This window comes from Bufo gargarizans, chromosome 5 (genome assembly GCF_014858855.1).
Source record: "Bufo gargarizans isolate SCDJY-AF-19 chromosome 5, ASM1485885v1, whole genome shotgun sequence".
In the NCBI taxonomy this organism is placed as follows: domain Eukaryota; kingdom Metazoa; phylum Chordata; class Amphibia; order Anura; family Bufonidae; genus Bufo; species Bufo gargarizans.
Genome location: NC_058084.1, coordinates 339,397,177 through 339,412,488, shown reverse-complemented (window position 1 = coordinate 339,412,488; position 15,312 = coordinate 339,397,177).

Below are 15,312 nucleotides of genomic sequence, written 5' to 3'. Positions count from 1 at the left end.
TTGCACGGAGCAGGGGCATGCTGGACTCTGGCCCCGGCCAATTTACTAACATTTACTCCTGGAAAATACTTTTTTGCCAGGCATATGGACTGCCATAGATACACCTCGTCATAAATTAGACTAATCTTACGACAGCGCAAGGGGAATATTAAGACCGACGTAAAAAGACAATATTAGTAAATGTGCCCCAGTATCTTTAAGAGGAAACAACTCACTCTCCTTCTGGCTTGAGTTGCACCTACAGTGCTGCCCATAATTATTCATACCCCAGGCAAATTTTGACTTAAAGTTACTTTTATTCAACCAGCAAGGATTTTTTGACGGGAAATGACATAGGTGTCTCCCAAAAGATAATAAGACGATGTACAAGAGGCATTATTTGAGCAAAAAGTGTCCAGTCCAAAATTATTCATACCCTTCTCAGATAAGAATTGAGCAATAATGATATAGGAGATCACAGAAAAGGAGCCCGTCAGGTGAGCTGTCTGACTGAACAGAGAGAAAATTCAGATCCTGCTATTAGATAATCTCAAGGATGCACAAAGACAGTGGTTCAAAATTTTTAATAGAGACCAATTAGAAAAATTATTTTTTGCGCAAAATGAGTACAATGCAATAATTTTTAAAAATTGCCTCCCGAAGGTGTACGTAGCCTTTAACCTCTTCAGGACATAGGGCGTACAGGTATGCCCTTATGTCCTAGTACTTAAGGACACAGGGCGTACATGTACGCTCTGTGTATTTCTGATCACCGCCGCGCAGCGGGAGGTGATCGGAAGCCGGTGCCTGCTCAAATCATTGAGCAGGCACTTCGGCTAAATGCCCGGGGGGGGGGGGGGGGGGGGTCCCGTGACCCCCCATGTCAGCGATCGCCGCAAACCGCAGGTCAATTCAGACCTGCGGTTTGCGGCTTTTATCTATTGCGGTGGTGGCGTGTGGCGGTGCTATCGGGTCCCCATGCGGCTGTGGGGGGGACCCGATGGCATGGAAGGCAGCGCGATGTCTAAGGAAGGCATCGCGCTGCCTTCCGGTGACAGAAGTATTGGAATGCATTGCAAAGGATTAGACCCCCAAAAGATCAAGTCCCAAAGTGGTACAAAAAAATAAAGTGAAAAAAAAGTGGAAAAAATAAAGTTTTCCCCCCAAAAAATAAAAGTTTCAAGTAAAAATAAACAAAAACGTCATTTTCCCCAAATAAAGTTAAAAAAATGTGGTAAAAAATTGGTAAAAAATTTGTAAAAAATAGGGGGGGGGGGGGAATTATACATATTAGGTATCGCCGCGTTCGTATCGACCGGCTCTATAAACATATCACATGACCTAACCCCTCAGGTGACCACCATACAAAATAAAAACTGTGCCAAAGAAACCATTTTTTTGTCACCTTACATCACAAAAAGTACAACAGCAAGCGATCAAAAAGGAGTTTGCCCACCAAAATAGTGCCAATCTAACTGACACCTCATACTGCAAAAAATAAGCCCCTACCTGAGCCAATCGCCCCCAAAAAAAAATAACTATGGCTCAGAATATGCAGACACTAAAACATCTTCTTTTTTTTTCCAAAAATTATATTATTGTGTAAAACTTACATAAATAAAAAAAAGTATACATATTAGGTATCGCCATGTCCGTATCGACCGGCTCTATAAAAATATCACATGACCTAACCCCTCAGATGAACACCGTAAAAAATAAAAAATAAAAACTGTGCTAAACAAACCATTTTTTGTCACCTTACATCACAAAAAGTGTAATAGCAAGCGATCAAAAAGTCATATGCACCTCAAAATAGTGCCAATCAAACCGTCATCTCATCCCGCAAAAAATGAGACTCTACCTAAGATAATCGCCCAAAAACTGAAAAAACTATGGCTCTCAGATTATGGAGATACTAAAACATGATTTTGTTTTTGTTTCAAAAATGATATTATTGTGTAAAACTTACAGTATACATATTAGGTATCGCTGCGTCCGTATCGACCGGCTCTATAAATATATCACATGACCTAACCCCTCAGATGAATACCGTAAAAAATTTAAAATAAAAACTGTGCTAAATTAACCATTTTTTGTCACCTTACATCACAAAAAGTGTAATAGCAAGCGATCAAAAAGTCACACGCACCCCAAAATAGTGCCAATAAAACCGTCATCTCATCCCGCAAAAATCATACCCTACCCAAGGTAATCGCCCAAAAACTTAAAAAATTATGGCTCTCAGACTATGGAAACACTAAAACATTATTTTTTTTGCTTCAAAAAAGAAATCATTGTGTAAAACTTACATAAATAAAAATAAAGTATACATATTAGGTATCGCCGCGTCCGTGACAACCTGGTCTATAAAAATACCACATGATCTAACCTGTCAGATGAATGTTGTAAATAACAAAAAATAAAAACGGTGCCAAAACAGCTATTTCTTGTTATCATGCCTCACAAAAAGTGTAATATAGAGCAACCAAAAATCATTGTACCCTAAACTAGTACCCAAAAAACTTCAACCCTATCCCGTAGTTTCTAAAATGGGGTCACTTTTTGGGGGTTTTTACTCTAGGGGTGCATCAGGGGGGCCTTTAAATGGGACATGGTGTAAAAAAAACAGTCCAGCAAAACCTGCCTTCCAGAAACCGTATGGCATTGCTTTCCTTCTGCGCCCTGCCGTGTGCCCGTACAGCGGTTTACCACCACATATGGGGTGTTTCTGTAAACTACAGAATCATGGCCATAAATATTGACTTTTGTTTGGCTGTTAACCCTTGCTTTGTAACTGGAAAAAAATTATTCAAATGAAAAATCTGCCCAAAAAGTGAAATTTTCTAATTGTATCTCTATTTTCCATTAATTCTTGTGGAACACCTAAAGGGTGAAAGATGTTTGTAAAATCAGTTTTGAATACCTTGAGGGGTGTAGTTTCTTATATGGGGTCACTTTTATGGAGTTTCTACTCTAGGGGTGCATCAGGGGGGCTTCAAATGGGACATGGTGTCAAAAAAAACAGTCCAGCAAAACATGCCTTCCAGAAACTGTATGGCATTGCTTTCCTTCTGCGCCCTGCCGTGTGCCCGTACAGCAGTTTACCACTACATATAGCATGTTTTTGTAAACTACTGAATCAGGGCCATAAATATTGAGTCTAGTTTGGCTGTTAACCCTTGCTTTGTAACTGAAAAAAAATTATTAAAATGGAAAATCTGCCAAAAAAGTTAAATTTTGAAATGATATCTCTATTTTCCATTAATTCTTGTGGAACACCTAAAGGGTTAACAAAGTTTGTAAAATCAGTTTTGAATACCTTGAGGGGTGTAGTTTCTAGAATGGGGTAATTTTTCAGTGGTTTCTATTATATAAGCCTCACAAAGTGACTTCAGACCTGAACCGGTCCCTAGAAATTGGGTCTTTTAAAATTTCAGAAAAATTTCAAGATTTGCTTCCAAACTTCTAAACCTTGTAACATCCCCAAAATATAAAATATCATTCCCAAAATGATGCAAACATGAAGTAGACATATGGGGAATGTAAAGTAATAACTATGTTTGGAGGTATTACTATGTATTATAGAAGTAGAGAAATTGAAACTTAACCAGAACGGCCTGGATAAGTCAAAGCGTTTTAAAGTTATCAGCACTTAAAGTGACACTGGTCAGATTTTCATAAAATGGCCTGGTCCTTAAGGTGAAATAAGGCTGTGTCCCTAAGGGGTTAAGTGTGGGGAGATATAGAACATCATGTAAATAGCAAGCATTTGAAGGTACAGCAACATTCATTTAACAATCAAAAAGTTCAATTAGGTGAAGTGAGCATTAGAACAGGGTCAATGATATCCCATAGCAACCGTGCGTTATCCAAAAGATACGTATTTTCTTGCAAGAGGGTGTGTTCTTCATTTCAAGCCTTTTACAAGCCCATGTTGGAGATGTGATTCTTTATTTTTAAAGGCTCTACATGGGAGGACAACAGGGGCTAATTTCTCTTCCTTGGATATATCATTGTAGATGGCAGCTTTAGGGGGTGTTTGTCAGGGACATGGGTTGGTGGTTCCCCAGTAGAGTACCAGTGTATGTAATGATGTCACATGGTTCATGACATCATAGGGGTGAAAATCCGTGCCAAAATGTGCTGGAAGCAAAGTGGTTTCATTAACCTACCAATGTGTTAATATCTCCCTGTACACTTTGGGTGAGATTTATCATAGACCAGCATTTTATGCCAATCTATGATATCCCCTGCACTAACGGCGGATGCACCCTAATTTATAGCCTATATTAAGCATATCCTTTGGCAGTTTGTGCACCTAAACAGAAATCTCTGAGAAACTTCTAAGCTGCCGCAGATTATAAACACGGCTATTGCGTCTTTTACACCAGAAGAGTGGTGTGGGGGAATTATATGTATTACTGTTTTCATCTAATTATTTTCTCTATCTTTGGTTCTTGTCCTTCTAACATATGCAATAACCAAACACCATTTTGTCATTTTTTATGTTGTGTCCTTGTCAGTTGCCTGTACTACACAGGATATCACAGGTGAGGGAGGGGAAAATAGCAATAACATCCTTATTTTTAGGTGCCAAACTGTTTCGTAAATGGAGTCATGCCATGACTAAAAAACATGCCTTTCTGAGTGTCAATAACTTAATTGTATCAATAACGCAGTCGCCAACCGGTCGCTGGAGCATTATAGTGGAATTTGGCTCTGCTGGGGTGGTATTATGTGTCACTATACCCCTCCTACTTGTGTTGACCCTGCCTTCTGTCAATTTGGACCTGCCTACAACATGAGGCCACTTTTATTTTATTTTTCTAGAGCCACTCGGTCTGCCTCTGCTTATGCAACATGTGCCGCCCCCCAGTGCCCCCTATATCGCGTCCCGGGTTTAGGAAATGCCGGGTGGTGTAGTGCGGCCTTAGTGTCTCTTCATGTGCATCACGGTGCTCCTACCTGGACACTGCTGGACCCCAGGCTTTGGCTCCAAAGTAATAAAAAGGGGGAATAATTGAGTGATTTGAAAGAATAACTTGAGTCGAGACCTTCAGATGAAGTTCAATGGCAGTTTTACTTGAATAAACATCTCTCCCAAACTGTTTTCAGGCTTTGTCTTGGTTCCAGGAGGCTTCAGCATAAACTGGCAGGCAAACTCAACTCTGCTTTATCTCTTTCTCTCTGCTGTACGGACAGGCTAGCTTAGTAACCTTGATTCCTTCTTTATGCTGCACTTCACTTTTAAGTCTGACTTAGTTTTGGGCGAGAAATTATACTCCTGGCTCCTGAAGCTTACAAGTTTCTGTCTCCATGGCCAGCAGAGATTAGGGTGCTCTGGCTGGCGTAGGCACTTCATGCAGTGACTTGTCCCTGCACTCCCTTCCCCTGTCTAGGGAAGACTACTCACTAACTAACTAGAACTAACTGGAAACTTCTGCCCCACCCTTCCGGCAGGAAGCAGGACTCGCCCACTTCTGACCAGAGGGGGGAAAGGAGAGTGGAATGGTAAGTTCCATTCTCTCTAAGTGTAACTCTGTCATATTTGCTGCCACCTGCTGGTGAACCAGGAACATTACTTGTAATAAACAGTCACATAACAAGATTATCAATGCACAATATGGAGAGGACCTGGAACAAAATACATAGGATGACATTGTGTTAGCCCATTAAAGACAGTAGCAGGGTGCAGGAGTGGTAACACCACTCTGGGGTGTTACACTTATAGGTATAGGTTTTACTTCTAAGGTTCACACCTATCAGGGTAATTGGTCCCCTGTGCTCCCTGTTCTCCAGAGACAAAGAGACAAGATGGCCACTTATGCTTTTTAACTTATGGGTTTTACAAACAGCCGAGTATTTCACAACTCCTGTAAGCTACAATGGAAAGAACCACCTCTATGAAGTGCCACACAGTACCTAGCAGGATAAATCTGAATTCCTGTTTGTGGGACATTGTTACTCCTCAACCCCATTCATCTATGAGTACCTACAAATCTCCCAGAAGTGCCCACATATTTGCAAAACCAGCACCTACTTTGAGGCCCATTTTGCAAGACAATACAATGAAAAACAGGATGAAAGTATGCAGACATTTATGTTATATCCTGTGTATTTGTCAGAACTGTCTCAAATGGGAATAACTCTTTAACCCTTTAATCACCAGGCCTGAAAAGGCCTCCATGACCAGACACTACCAAAATCATTTTTGCAGCAGTTTTTCCGTGACACCTAGGGCTTTTTAGTAATATGTTGTCTTAGGGTACTTTCACACCAGCGTTTCTGTTTTCTGGTATTGAGTTCCGTCAAAGGAGCCCAATACCGGAAAAAAACTGATCAGGTTTAGGCCTCATGCACACGAACGTTGTTGTGTCCGTTGTTCCGTTTTCCGTGATTTTCTGCGGACCCATTGACTTTCAATGGGTCAGTGGAAAACTCGGCTAATGCACCGTTTGTCATCCGCGTCCGTGATCCGTGGTTCCAGTCCGTGAAAAAAATCTGACCTGTCCTATTTTTTTTACGGACAACGATTCGCGGATCCATTCAAGTCAATGGGTCCGTGAAAAAACACGGATGCACACAAGATTGTCATCCGCGTCCGCACGTCCGCGTCCGTTTTTTTTTCCTATCATTTGCATGGCAAACTAAACTTAGATTTTTTTTTACTTTCCTTCATGTTTGGAGATCCTCCAAAAATACAGGAAGACACACGGAAACAAAAACCGACACGGATCACGAAACAACGGAACCCCTTTTTGCGGACCGCAAAAAAATACTGTCGTGTGCATGAGGCCTTATCCTAATGCATTCTGAATGGAGAGCAATCCGTTCAGGATGCATCAGTTCAGTCCCTCTTACGTTTTATGGACGGAGAAAATACCGCAGCATGCTGCAGTTTTCTCTCCGGCCAAAAATGCTGATCACTTACCGGAATGCCAGATCCGGCATTAATTTACATTGAAGTGTATTAGTGCCGGATCCGGCATTAAGTGTTCCGGCAAAACGGATCCAGCTTTCCTGCACAGACCTTTAAAAATGCAAAAAAAATAATACCGGATCCATTTTTCCGGATGACACTGGAGAGATGGATCCGGTATTTCAATGCATTTGTCAGACAGATCCACATTCAGATCCATCTGACAAATGCCATCAGTTTGCGTCCGGATTGCCGGATCGGGAACTGCCTGCTGGAATCCTCTGCCGGAAGTGTGAAAGTACCCTTAGAGATTTTTTTTTTGTTTTATTTGGGAAAAACTGCAATTTTTTAAGTCTTTTTTTTTCTCTTCAAAATATAGCTCCTTATTTTTTTAATGTGCAAAAACTGACATCAAAATAAATTGCTAAAATGGTTTCTTTATTTTGTGTAGGTCGTTTTGATATATAATATGTGTAGTTTCATGTGTATGGGGGTGAATATGGCAACGGTTTTGGTTGTCATGGGCGTTTTTCATTTTATCTTAGTATGTGCCAAAAATATATAATAAAATACAATGTCCTCTAATAGGTCATTAACCCTTTCAAGACTTTGGGATTTTAAATTTTTGCGTTTAAGATGCACAGTTTATTACAGATGCACAGCACTCACACGATCACACTACAACAGGCAAACCCCTAGCACAATGGCCTCCATGGTAACATAGCAAACTGGTACTTTAAGGGTCCATTCACACGTCCGTTGTTTCTTTCCTGATCTGTTCAGTTTTTTGCAGAACAGATCTGGACCAGATCTGTACCCATTCATTTTCAATGGGTCCTGAAAAAAAATCTGACATTGTGCTGTCCGATTTTTTTCAGGACCCATTGAAAATGAATGGGTCCAGATCTGGTCCAGATCTGTTCCGCAAAAAAACTGAACAGATCAGGAAAGAAACAACGGACGTGTGAATGGACCCTTAGAGTAGCAAGCCTCACCTTTTTACATTTAAGATTTAAAAGGCATCTGTCAGCAGATTTGTACCTATGAAACTGACTGACATGCATGTGCACTTGGCAGCTGAAGGCATCTCTCTCGGTCCCATGTTCATATGTGCCAACATCGCTGAGAAAAATTATGTTTTAATATATTTAAGTGAACCTATAGGAGCAACAGGAGTATTGCCGTTACTCCTAGAGGCTCTGCTCTCTCTGCAATTGCATACATACAACAGGTCAACCAGTTTCATAGTTACAAATCTGCTAACAGATGCCCTTTAATTTACAAAAATATACAGTACTAAAAGGTTATATAAAGGGCACACAGATAAGCAAACACTACGAAAGTAAATGGAATAAAATAATGAATGGCATAGCAGTTAGATTGGTGAGGGATCCATGCTGAATGGACAGATTAAAGTTGACCAGATTTACAACTTTGTGAATATCTAGGATCTGACCATGTGTGGTTTATAGTATAACATTTTTTAAAGGGTCTAGCACCTTCACCTTCCTCTTAGCCATGTGGCTAATTACATGCAAAAAGTGGAAGGTGGTATGGTATAATTTGAGCCAAAAATTCGTGTAGGTATCTCTGAGAAGGATAATATGAATGTCAGGTTTTATAGAATATTCCTATAGACCTAACCATGCCAAACACAAATATGAAATAATAATCCTTTCAACCAATATGTAAGTCTTGTTTTACATTTGCGTTTGCCGATCTGGCAGGCTGTTTTGGCTGGGAGCAACTGAAATGGCGTCCGGCCCCATTAACTATACAGCCACCATCCGGCAAATATGCCAAGAATAGTCCGGACAAATGCCGTTGCACGCATCGTTTTTTGGCCAGCCAATTCCCGGCATTCTATTCTGGAACAGCCTGCCGGAACAGGCTGCCAGCAGTGTGAAACAAGCCTAATTTGGTAGGTTTCCTAAGGGTAAGGCCCAAGTTTCCTGATCATAAGAACGTAAGTTATTTATTACAAAACATGAACTATGACCAGGCTTCTTTTGAAGAGTATCTTGCGGTAGACAGCACTATTGGGTTAGCATTGGGTGGGCTGGAGATGTACCGTCTATTGTATAAAATAAAACCATTAGCATATCTATGTTACTTGGAAAGCTGTACAGTTTGGCCTTTTGTCTGCTAACGACTTTAATCACCCCTAGTCTACGACATCCTGTGTCTAATAAGTTCTCAGCATTTCCAGGAAGATAGCACCAAAACATAGGTACAGTGGATGCATGTATGAATTGGAGAAACTCTAGTTTATTTTTCTTCTGCTGGGGTGAATTCACTCCTTCATCTCAAGGGTAGCCATTTACGCCTTCAGATTTTAGTAAAAGCGCAGCTCCAAATCCAAGAGAAGAGGCATCAACTTCCAAGAAAATTTGTTTGTTGATGTCTGGATGCGTTGATGTCTGGATGTTGTAGCACTAAAGTAGAGGAGAAATGAATCTTGAAAAGAGCAAAGGCCTCTAAGCCAGAACCTGGCAAATTATGGGAATTTGACCCTTTACAGGTGAGAGCTGTTAGAGGAACTACTATCTGCTGGGAATAGTTTCTGATTAATTGCTAGTAGTGAGTGTCAAAGCCAAGGCATTTCTGAAGAGATTTGAGGTCCACAGATTGTGATTAATTGAGTATTATAGAGGCCTTGTCAGGATCCATCTGTAGCCCTCCAGAAGATATAGCATAATCTAAAAGTGGCAAATCCTGGCATTCAAACAGACATTTCTCCCACCTAGTGTAAAGATAATTCTCCTGAAGGTTGTGTAAAACATAAGGAACATGAAGGCAGCATGGCTCCAAGTCTTGGGAGCAAATCAGGATATCATCCACATAAACAATTACTTTGGGGTTTAGTGCATCCCCTTCATTTACAAAGTGCTGGAACACTGCAGATGTATTGTATAGACGGAAGGGCATGAACAGATACTCATAGTGACCATCCTGACTGTTTAATATAGTTTACCATTCATCCCCTTAATGTTAATTATATTATAGGCCCCAAAAAGTTCTAATTTATCAAAGAAATGGGCTCTTCTAATACGATCAAAGAGTTCTGAGATAAGGGGCAGAGGATACTGGTCCTTGACCGTGCTTTTGTTTAGGCCTTGGTAATTGATACAGATGTTAGAGATCCATTTTTTTTTTTTTTTTCAAAGAACCCTGCTCCAGCAAGGGAATTAGATTTATGGATGAAGCCCTTTGTCAGGAACTTTTTGGTATAGGCTAAGATGGCCTCACTCTAGGTATACCCTGCCTCTTGGCAGTTCTGTACCCAGAACGAGAGGGGTAGTACAGCTGAATGGATAGTGAGGAGTCGTGTCTTATTTTTTGTTTACAAAAACATCTATTAAATCCTGATATAGTGGCGGAATACAGGAATGTATTGATTCAAAATTCAGTGACACAGTGGCAGATCAAGAAATGTTCCTTTTACGGTGCTGCTGGAAACAAAATGGTCCCCAATGGGTAATTTGGTCATTGGTAAATGCTGTTTTAGCCCGTTCTAATCTGATGAGCATTAGAGAATTCTAATAAGGGAAATAGCCCAAAAAAAGGAATGTCCTCAATATGAAGAAGTCTCACTTGGAGTAACACCTTCTCAGTGCAGTAACAAAGAAGGCCATGTGAAATTACAAAACCATTTGCAGAAGTAATGGGTTTTGCAAGGTTCGAAATGGAAGGTTCAGCCTACTGGCCAGAGAAGAATCAGTAAAATTCTCTGCAGCTCCTGAATCTTAAAATTCTCATAAAAAAAGAAAAGAAATGGGTATTACAAATTTAATTCGAGAAGAGGATAGCGTTAGACCCAAGGTAATCCCTAAATTTTCACCTAGGGTCTGGGACTTCCCTTACGGGAGTGAACATCCATTCCACAATACAGGTACAGGCTTTCAGACAGATGACGAGCCCTCTCACCAAGTTGGATGGGTTCCATGATTCTCTCCCTGAGTGCAGACTTGGAAGGGGTACTAATCTGTAGAAACCAGTGATATTGATCCATCTCTTTTAATTTTTCCTGCACATGACTGTATTTACCATTCATTTCAATGGCGCTGTAAAGGAGGCGGACAACACACCTTGTACTGTCCACATCCGTATGTCTGTCCTACAGCGCCATGGAAAAAAAATAGAACACACAAAGATAGGCATTTCTAACATAGGGCGGGATGTGGAGAAGGGAAAGATGCACAAGGACCACAAAAACAGTTTTATGCATGATGCCTTAAACCACGAATCTGCCCTGGTAGGTAGAGAGATCTCTTTAGGTAGAGAGATCAATTTGTTTAAGAGAGTAGTCAAATCTCTTTCGGCTAAGTCATCCTTAATATGGCTGGATAGCCCTGCATATAAAGTTGTCAGAAGAGCTTCATCATTCCAATAAAGTTTGGATGGAAGGGTTTGGAAATGGATGGCATAGATTCCTGCCTCACCAAAGTAGAGAATCAGCCACAGAATAAACACTCCTATGCTCCTCAAATACCTTGTGGAAGGCTTCATGGCCTCTCTTCAGAGCAAACAAAAATATATATTCCACTCTATTTAGAGTGGAACTGCTGGTGACCAAGTTCAAAATGTATAGTACATTGATTATTAAAGCCCCAGCTGGCCTTAGGGTCCCTGTCAAAATGAGCAGGGGTTGGCAAATGAGGTGATGATACCCAAGGAGTAGAGCCAGGCAGAGGAATGGACTGTGACATACGTATGTTGCAGGACTTAAAATGACCTAATTTGAGCAGGTTCCCGTGTCAAGAGATTACATACTGCCTGGACTACCTCTCATTGACTTGCAGCCAGCTGGAAGACCAATCCAGCTAAATTATGAAGGTCAGTTGGCAAAGGTACAGATGTCGCTGCACCCTTGAGATCCTTGAACTGAGTATTCTGTTATGTTTCACTGATTTGGTGATTTGATAAAGCCCCTAGTCTTGGATGAACAGGTCTTGAGCATCACAGACAGGTGGCACGGGTGCAGCAAAGCAGAAGCACAGATGCAACAGAGATGGAGTGGTTCTACAGATGCTTAGTGGTGGACATACAGCAATGAAACAGATTTGAGGAACACTTGGTACAGCAGAACTGTAGTAGTCCTGAATGGATGCTGAGCTGTGGACATGCAGTAATGAAGCAGAATTGAAGCACACGTGGTGTTGTAGAGTTGGATGTAGCATGGTTGATGTAGTGGAAGGACTAGTGTAGAAGAGTTGTATGCAGCAGAAATGATGTATTGTTAGGTAAATGTAGCAGAGTTGGCCAATGTAGCAGGGTAAGATGTAGCAGAGCTGATGTGGCAGGGCAGACAGAGGAAGAAGCAGGAAGCTGAACTTCCTGAAAACTCAGGCATTGTCCTGCCACCAGATCCTGGTTTAAAAAGCTCAGCAGTGTCATGTAATCATAGCAGGCAGCAGGCCAGATAAGTAGGATGATGCAGCTCATGGCGATGAATCTGGGACAGGTGCTGCCAAAACACAGGCACTCTTCAGAATGTATAAGTGAATATAGTACTGTTTAGTACTTCCCAGGTGTTTTCTTATGTGGATGAAGTTATTCACTTTCCCTTTTCTTCTCCTTCTGATGCAGACCAATATGACAACTTCTCCCAACCATGATTTGTCTCTGCAGAGTTTGTTGCCAGACATCCTGGATCATAGCTTTTCCACCAACCTCCCCACCTCTACAAACCCTCTACACAAACTTCCTATCCTGCTTTGATGCCCAGACATCTTGAATCTTAGATTTTCCAACGCACTCCCAAAGGACACCCACTTTCTACACACATTTCCTATCCTGCTGCCTCTTTAAAATACCATTCTGCTGCTTCCCTTTATATTGTGCCTGCTGCTGCTCTTGGTACCCTCATATGCTGCAATTTTTTTTTTACACTAAGCCACTCCTCTAACTCTGCCCAATATCTATTGTGTCCCAATACAATATAATGTTGCCTTAGTGCCCCCTTCACAGTAGTTAGACCACTTTAGTTTCTCCACACAGTAGTGATGCTCCCTTAGGCTACATGCACACGACAGTGAAAAATGCACATATAATGGAACTTCTTTTAACGGCCACCATAAAATATAACATGTTCTATCTCAGGCATCCTCAAACTGTGGCCCTCCAGCTGTTGTAAAACTACAACTCCCACAATGCTCTGCTGTAGGCTGATACCTGTAGGCTGTTCGGGCATGCTGGGAGTTATAGTTTTGCAACAGCTGGAGGGCCGCAGTTTGAGGATGCCTGTTCTATCTTGTCCGTTTTTCACTGACCAACTGCCCCCATACAATTAAATGAGTCCGTTCTTAACATCCATTTCTCAGAAAGGCCTCAGTAAAAAAACTTTAATTTTTAATGGAAAGTTTATCCACTTTTAATGGACTTTTTTTTCACTGTCGTGTGCATGTAGCCTTAGTGTCCCCACACAGTCGAATGCCCCATTTAGTGCCCCCACAGAGCAGTGCTGGCCCCTGTGTTTTTAATAAAATAAAAAATAACATCCTGTTCCCCTGGCGTATAGAGCACACATGCTATCTCCAGCATCAGGCGCTATAAAGTGACTTTATTGTTCCTGCTGAGCACTAGAGCGCAGAGACCAGGGAATCATCATCATTCCTCCACCTCTGTGCTCTGATATTCATCTCTGCAGACACAGTGAGAGCACTGCTGGCAGTTGAATGGTGAAGCAGGGAGCAGACAGCCCCCTGCTTCACCATTGTCCGAAGGACACAGAGACAGTTGAGAGCAGGACATTACAGATCCGTCCCAGGACTGCAGGACAGTCACCGAAATCTGGAACTGTCCACCCGGATCTGGGATGGTTGTGAGGCATGTATAGCCCATCATCATACACACACTTTTCTGGTCTACAATTGCACAGATGGTGACGTCAATATGAATACATGAAGAAATCAGAGCTCTATTACTATCATTAATACTGCATAGATTTAACTCCCAAAGTGCCTCTGCACTAATATAATGAATTAATGATATATTCCTGATGAAGATAACAGAGACATGATGTAGATTTATATTTAACAGATAACAAGTGATTTTACAGGGTGTGTTATAGGGAGGAGAGGCTGGCACACTCACATCACTCCTCACCTCTTCCTCTGCATGCTCCTTGACTGCTGCTCTTTCATCTCTCTGCCCCTAAACCGCACACAGGTCACCGAGCCTGAGCCAAACATGGTCCTGTCCACTCCCTCAATACCTAGTGATGTTCTTCAGGCACAGATAGTGCCCCTTCCCTATACATGCCATGCTGCTGGTGTTGAAAGAAATGTGATTACAGTTAAAAGGAGTGCAGGGTGCAAGGTGGTTCTGCCTCTTTATTAGTACGAACCACACAGGGTCCTCCATAACAGTGTCGCTTTGAATACATATTGGGGGCTTTGCATTTCAAGATCAGGGGCTGCATGTTTCTCCTTGGCCAAACATAGTGCACCCCATTCTAGAATCTATGTGCAACCCCTAGCAATATTCACTTTACAGTGAAGTTCATAAGAGCAGTTTACAGGAGTGTAATCTATGAACATGGCTGTACATAGCTGTTATGAGATGGTAGTGCAACCATTTTTATTGCTCTTAAATGTCAAGTACAGGTGGAGTTTATTTTCTCCACCTCACAAGTCCTAGTATGATCCTGAAGTTGATAATAGATCAAAAGATGAATTCACAGATCCATACTGTGCCATGCATTTTTGGCAGAGTTTCTTAAGAGTGAAACACATTAAAGATGCACATATCACCAAAAAGAATTGTGCTGCTAAAAAACAAAAATGCTGGAATTAGGCATGTGACTGCCCAGCACACTACAAGTAAGTGTAAATATTTTTTACATTGTCTTAAAGGCTATGTACACCTTTGGGGGCAATGTTTTTTACATTATTGCATTGAACTTATTATGAGCTAAAAAATCTTTTTTTTTTAAATCTGTTTAAAAAAAAATTGGAGCCTTTTTCACTGTACAGGGTTGAGATTCTCTAGTTGCAGAATCTGTATTTTCACTGTGTTAAGTCAGGCAGCTAAACTGATAGGCTCCTTATCTCTAATCTCTGACCTCCTAAACACTCATTATAGCTCAATTCTTATTTTGCTGATAAGATTGTGGCTTAAATAAGTGTTTATGAGCTATTAGTAATTTAGAAATAAGGGTTATTAGATGACAGCACATAGTGAAAGTAGGATTCACACAGCTAGACAGTTAACCCTTTGTGATAGGTAATGATTTTTAGCCCAAAAGGAGTAAAATGCAATCATTAAAAAAAATAAAGCCTCCAAAGTTGTAGATTTTTAATGTGTCTGAAGTAAATTTTGTTGGTGCACAACTTAGGGGGGGGGAATTGCATTTTTAACCCCTTAGTGACATAATTAATGTTAGCCTTAAGAACCAATAACATTTGTCCCCT